The sequence below is a fragment of the Spodoptera frugiperda genome, chromosome 28 (assembly GCF_023101765.2).
Source record: "Spodoptera frugiperda isolate SF20-4 chromosome 28, AGI-APGP_CSIRO_Sfru_2.0, whole genome shotgun sequence".
NCBI classification, from domain to species: domain Eukaryota; kingdom Metazoa; phylum Arthropoda; class Insecta; order Lepidoptera; family Noctuidae; genus Spodoptera; species Spodoptera frugiperda.
This window is the reverse complement of record NC_064239.1, coordinates 3,516,097-3,523,559: the sequence shown is the minus strand read 5'-3', so window position 1 is coordinate 3,523,559 and position 7,463 is coordinate 3,516,097.

Below are 7,463 nucleotides of genomic sequence, written 5' to 3'. Positions count from 1 at the left end.
CAGCGATTGCTTACCATCAATGACCCGTCTCCTCGTTTACCGGTTTATACTTTAAAAAAGACGATGTTATATATTACGTTTGTATAAAAAAAATATTCATGATAGAGAAATCATCAAGATATACATACCAAACTCTCAAACATAACTTAAAATTCAATCCTATTTGGGAACTCGCCTGTGTTTTGAACGAAACCCTCGTAAAGAAGCGATGACGTATTTTGGCAGACATGTCTACAAGGTTCGTGCGTAAAAATAATTAATTGGTAGCAACAACCTGGTGATTAGGTGTGAGACTTTAGATGGACTATACACTAGAGAGGTCAGAACACCCACCCGCCCACGGTTTTAACGATAGAGTAGTGAAAAGGTTCCACTGAATAAATTAGTCGTTGATTTCTAATAAGCTAATAGTCGAGTAGTAAAGTTGTTTGTTTTTAGTAGTTAGTGGAAGTTAATTACTTTATTAGTTTCTATACAGTATGGTTGTCCAAATAGTTGATTAGAAGTTTTTGAATCAGTTTTGATATTGAAGGAGTCAGTGACAGGGTTCGGAATTGTTGCTTGTTACACAGGGACATACATGGGGAAAATATATCACATTACAGCCTATAAGTGGCCACCTTTTACCAAATGTTAGTATGAAAAGAGGTACATAAAAGAAAACACAAACATAGGAAAATATATAACTATTTAAAATCACTGCTCAATTTAGGAACGTGGTACCTACTCTGCATAGTTTGCATATTTTTGTTACACGATAAGCTTGAGGCAAGATGTCTAGACAACTAATTTGCTAAAAATAGCCACGGTCCGTTAGTAATACAAATCCTTGGATACAAACTAAAACTTCAATTGCAATAGATGATAGTAAAGTATGTGACTATTTGTATATTATGTTTCTTACAATATATAAAGATGAATTTTATTTAATAACGAATACCAGTGGTAACACTGTTGTATGTGCAGTTTCCAGGAAATCTCAGCTTACTTGTACTGGCTTTAGCTATACCTAGAGTCTTTTCTGAAGGTTTGCAATAACATTCAACCGATTGAAATCACTTCAGGTTTACAATCAATTTTCCTTACAAATGAACACTAGAAAATACTGAAATCACTTACCACCAGGCGAGATAGTGGCCAAACGTCGAACAATCAAATCTAAAAAAAAATTGTTTAAAACTGCTTATAATAATTTCAAGTAAAAATATGTCACGCTGTTTTATACACCTAAGATTTATGACCGACATGGTTTTTATATTAATTTCTTGTTTTGTTAGCAATTAGATATTTTATAATAGTAAAATAATCAACGTAATCTATTCTTAATCTAAACAAGACTGTATAGCCGTAGCATAAACAAATTACAGACGTAGCGATGCTGAGCAACAAAACATCTAGCATTCAATACAGATCAGAGAGATCAACATTCATCTATCCTGTATCGGATACGTTACGGACGATCCTTTATGTAACGGACGTACTGTAGCAATGTATATTCTAATTTGCAATATCCTAGTCTAGGGTCTATGTCTCCACAAACCCGAGCTCTACGTCTATCCTTAATCCCTAGTTCTATGATAGTGTCTGGTGGATTCAACACGTTTCTTGGTTAATTGTTTTTACTTCAAAATAGTCTGTAGCTGGTACATGCCACATAATTGACATTATGTGCCATTATGTGCACCTCTGTCTACCCATTCGGGGATTAAATGCTGGATAATTAAAATATGTTATAAAATAAATAGTCTGTAGCTGCCAATATTTAAATCGAAATTCCATTCATGTTTAAAATCCGAATGAGTAGATAACATTGATTAAGTATGTGTAATAGAGTGTATCTTGATGGGCATCGGTCATTTATTAAACTTTCAACCAAGTCGAAATTGATTGAAAATAATTAAAGATTGAAAAAGGTTGACCCGCTCACTGGCCTCTGTACCAAAAGTAAGTTTTCTTATTGATATGAAGTCATGGATTAGATAAAATATTATTTTCTGTGTGTTGAAGCAAAACAGTCAAAGTTATAAAAAGTTAGGGGTGATTTTTCCAAGTTATGCAAGTTACTATTTTACGATAAAAGTCTCTGTGGGGTGCAAAATAGGCGAGTGCTTGACCAAACTGCATCAAATATCAAAAGGAGGGGAGAAATGTTTTATATCCCGATATTGAAGGGGGCAAACAAGGGTCGTATTCAAGTGGGGAAGCGGTACGGAACTCTTATCGGGAAAATCCATTCCCCACTTGAGTTTTTGTTTGAATTAAAATTCAAAATTTCTGAATTTCTGTAGTCATATATCGTAATTGACCAGTGACGTCATTGCTAAGAAAATTATGTTACATAATTCCTGCTAATTGATTGATTTAACTATACTTGGGCCTTTTTTGAGAGGGAGGATCATTCAATGACTTCTACAGCCTTAAGTGAGGCGAGAGGGAATGTCAGACTCTTACTGACAACAAACCATCCCATTGCTACTCCTACTTTTCGAACCAGAGCCACAGTAACCAGCTAAGTAGTCCGCAGCTCTAGATACTTGGGCCCTTGGTCCTTGGAAAATTTCGTCCAATCACCCAATCCCAGAGAAGTATCTTCTAAATATCGATGACCTAGCTGCAATCTCTGAGATGATGTCGTGTCGTCAATGTACGTCAAGGTTCACGTGGGAGAAGACAGAGAAAGTTTGGTTAGAGAAAAATGAACCCAAAATGTATTCCCAATAAGAATTCGTATTGGAAAGTTATCCCAAAATCGCAAACCATAAATAAATAAAAACCAATTTAATTTTCATAAACTTTTATTAGTACTTAGTTGGATCATGTTTTCGAAATAATTCTGTAAAATTACTTGAAGTTATCAAAGTGTTCGCGGTCTTGAACGTTTAGTGAACGAAAGATCAGCTCTCATTTAATGCCCTAATTAAGACTTTCAAAGTTATTAATTTCATAGCAAATTGGAATTTCAAGTCAGATCATTGAAGACTGTAAAGTCTTTAATTAAATTATAGTGAGAATCTAATTTTTGTTCTTTGCTAAAGAATTTTTGGTTCTCATAACGAAATGTTTTTAAATTAAAATGCTTTGTTCTAGTTATTTCATTAAGATTCAAAGAGTGTTTTATTTATGTTCTGTGTTTAATCAATTATATATTATACGCTTCAGAGTATAAAGTGTTTTGGTTTATCGACGTATTTTATAGTGAGATTTTTTACTACTAATAAAGGTGTATATACAAGTTTACTCAAAGAGACACAAGGAAGCGCGAGATCACTATAATTATCGACAAATCACATCAAATTACATCAACGGCATATAAGTGGCCTCTGCTGACCAAAAGCAGCTTCTCGCATGGAGAAGGTTTAAACATTAATCACCACACATGTTCAATGCGGTATGGTAACCCAGGTTTGTTCACGATGTTTTCTTTGACCGTTTGTCAGTAGTGTTTAAACAATCAATAATTATTAATAAAAAATATACGAACATATAAAACTCCATACTCTATAAAAATACGGAAGATTTAAAAAAATAACTCTTGTTTAAGCTAAATCAACGGATAAAAATAAAAATAAACATTTAAACTGAACTAAATAAAAAAATAATCTGCGTTACGAGCATTGGCAATTGAATAAAAATAGCTTGCTTTAATAAATAACTTATTTGCTCGGGAAATGTTACGTTCAACTATTTATTTATTACCTGTAGCAATTATTTTTCTTCTAACAAAGCTATTAGAGAAAGCAACAAAAAACTTCGAGCCTGCAGCTGCCGATAGTTGTAGAAAAATAAAATAAAATGAAGCACTGCGATTGGACGAGGCAGGCTAATGACTGTTGAAGCAAATGCTTTTATTTTCTATCGGTTTATTTCAGACTAAAATTGAATGGTTATATACTGCATCGAAGTTTCGAAACAGTTTTTGGGATAGTATTGTTTCTGAAATAGCTTGCGTTAATTTTTATTTGTGAAATAAAGGGGAGAATTGACTAAATTGCCAATGTTGTGTTGTAATCTAATAAATAAAGTTTACGACTTGTATTTTTTTCCACATCGAAAGTTTATTTTTATTGGTAAAAATTCAGTTTTTATCAAATGGTTTTTTACTATCATGGCCTTAAAAAGAAGTTTAAAACTGACAAGATAAGATATAGATAAATACCATTTATTTGCATAAACATGTGTTATACCTACGTATGTATGTATTCTGTGTAGAAAGCATGCAATATGTAATAGTTCGTTCATATAAATTACACTTTTAAAACAACTTTATCTCTTTAACTAAAAGAACCACGCTATCTCAGATTTAGGTACGTAACAAATTCAAATAAATGTTTTAAGAAATCTAAAAGCCACTTAAACAAAGTCGCCAGCAAGAACTAATTAAAATTAAATACCAAAACAGAATTTGTAAACGTTGAAAAACGGCTGTTTACTTCGTATTTTGAATATGTTTATAAAAGGAACTGCTCGACGTCTTTTTACAGCCCTGCTAATTATTGTGAGTATACCAGCTAAGCCGCAGTGCAGAAAATGAAAGAAAAACTTTCAAGCAGCTCGCTCGCTTAGTTTATGTTCTAAACGTGCCCAACTATGATAATTTATTTTCGAAGTGACTAAGAGGATAAAATAGGACACGGTTTGTTTTTTGATAACTGGTTCTCTGTTTTATGAAGCTAATGTTGTTTATTGGCTTTGTGTATATTATCTCTATTTAAAAACTAAGCACATAGTTTATGCAATTTTTGTGGAGTCGTTTCGAAGAATAACCATTATTATGATAGCAAAAAAACATCGTAATATTTTTTTCTGGCGACATTGTCTACGCCGTAGCACACCGTAGCTACGACGTAGGCAATTTGTAGCGTTTCCTCAATAAATATAAACAAAAATACTTCTGCGCTCGTACGCTGTAGAAAGGGTAGTTAGCTACTCTATGCCATATTTACTTTAGTTCTGCGTTTTACATGTTGGTACATCTCAGAGAAAAAAGTATACGTTTCAACTAAAAAAATATAGAGAACTTTATTCGTGTTTGTTAAAATTTCGCACACTGTTTTCAAACCGCGAGAATAATAAATTGCGCGGTGATTTTCCAGTGCAACTTGAGCCTAACCGAAATAAAATGTATTCAAATGATGTACAACTGCATTTTTAGTGGTGAGAATTGCTATATGAATAACAAACATTTTATGCGATTTGTATATGAAATTTTGTAGCAGTTTACGTCAAGTTTAGTGGTGTTAGCTTTTGTTTGCTATTTGATTATACTGTTTCAAATTAAAGTAATGAATTTAGAGATTTTACGTACGTATATTACAGTTATTCATTGTATAATGTAATGTTTTACTCTACCTTTGAAATTTAGTAAAACGGGATAGCTTTATTGCCAAAAATAATTATATGGAATTAACAAGATCTGGTCAAGTGCCAAAGGCTATGCTATATCAATATAATATCAAAATGTTATATCAATATTAATCTCACACATAGTTTAAGTCACAAAACTGAAACATTAGCTCTAAGACAAGCGAACGTGGTTATAAGTGACTGTGTAAACCTCTTTGTTAAACGCTGTTACATAATCTATGGCACAGCTTTATCTATGGCCTTTGTTGGAAACGCAAGCAGGCTGGTAACCCCAGCTTAACATAGACAATGAAGTAATCTGGGATATTCATTTAACATGGCTAATAAGTAGATAAATTTACACATTGTGTTTTGTTAATATAGTCTGTTTCGTCTAAGTGAGTTTAGACAAAGGTTTTGGTCGAATGGGACTAGATATTAAGTAAAATATGTTAAACTATATTACCTACTACACCTATAAATGTGCGTATGGCATGTTGTATTTAGCGATAGATGCTAAAACTTATGCAATTTGAGTTGAGATTTATCTTATGAAAATGATATTCCGTCGTGATGCACAAAACAAAGCAGTGTGGCAAAAAAGAGAAGGCACTGGCCTACCTTGCTAAGTACTGACTTAGTGGTGAATAATATTTTGATGCCAAAATCGGGTATTTAACTACAACTACATACCTTATGTTTTTGCAGGTTCGTAATTTCGTCATCATCGTATTATAGTAAAAAGTTATGTATGTCTGTTAAAACCATCAAAGGAACAGGAACTTCCCCTATTAAAATAATTCTATAATATACTTTAACTCAAGCTAGAAAAGCAACAATTTTGTTTTAAACAAACTATACCCGTGTGTATAGCGTAGAAACTTCACCGTGTGTCATAATCTTCTCATATTTCAACAAGAACTGCCTTGTAATTCTATTCAGGAATATTAGAAAACCCGCCTCGGTGTGCTAGTTGACTTTAACTTTGAAATCTTACCTCTTATCCTCTCCTGTGTGTAGTATAAACACGTCACAGTGTACCAAATAAATAAATACCCTTATATATTTTAGGTATCATTTTGTACCTTAATTTGTCAACAAAAAATTTAAATTAGATTGGATTTAAATTACATAAATTTTTGTCCTAACAAAATTAAATACTGGAATTCTAAGTAGATGCCAAACCTCTAAGAGAATAATATCCTTAGGTATTCTGCATGTAAATCTATTGTAGAAAACTACAACTGGGAAGTAAATTTTGATAATTTTGTGGAGGTTTATGTATACAGACAGGACATGAGCTTTCTTGGGCGACGAATACTTTTTATCCCACGGAAACAAAGGTAGCAGCCAGCAGAAGCTAGTTAAACTGGTCTACTGAACTAGTCTGGTTTATTACCAGACTCCTTCAAACATAAATTAGGTTATAACGCACTTAAAATGAGCAACGTAGCAGAACTTGATAATATACTATTGCAAATATGATGCTCTCACTCGTGCTTCCATTCGCAGTGAAGTCACGGGAACAACTAGTTCCTATAGACAAGCAGCAAATTCAAACAGCGATTCAGTTGCGGTTCACTATCGTGTGTAATATCGATCAGGGTTGTTGCGGATGCTGATTTTTTCACATCTGCGGATGAGGATGCGGATGCGGATTCCAGGGGAAACATCCGCGGATGCGGATGCGGAAGCGGATCTTTACAAAAATTTTAAGTTTTGGGAGAAAAATTTTACAGACAAGCCAAATAATCAGTAAAATTATAAAGAAGCAAGTCAACATACATACATACATATCGTCACGCCTTTTATCCCCGAAGGGGTAGGCAGAGGTGAACATTATGACACGTAATGCCACTGTGTACACCCACTTTTCACAATTTATGTTGTAAGTCCCATGTAATAGGTGGTGAGCCTATTGCCATATACCGGGCATTTTCAGACTCCGTGCTACTACTGAGAAATTTTCGAAAATCCGAAAAAAGCCTATTAATTGCTAATTATACATTTTAGTAATTAAAATAATTGATTTCTTATTGGTCAATTAGCACGAGGGCGCGACACGCGCCACTCGCCGGACCCGCCCCTTTCTTTCTTGTACTAACCTGCAACACATTCGC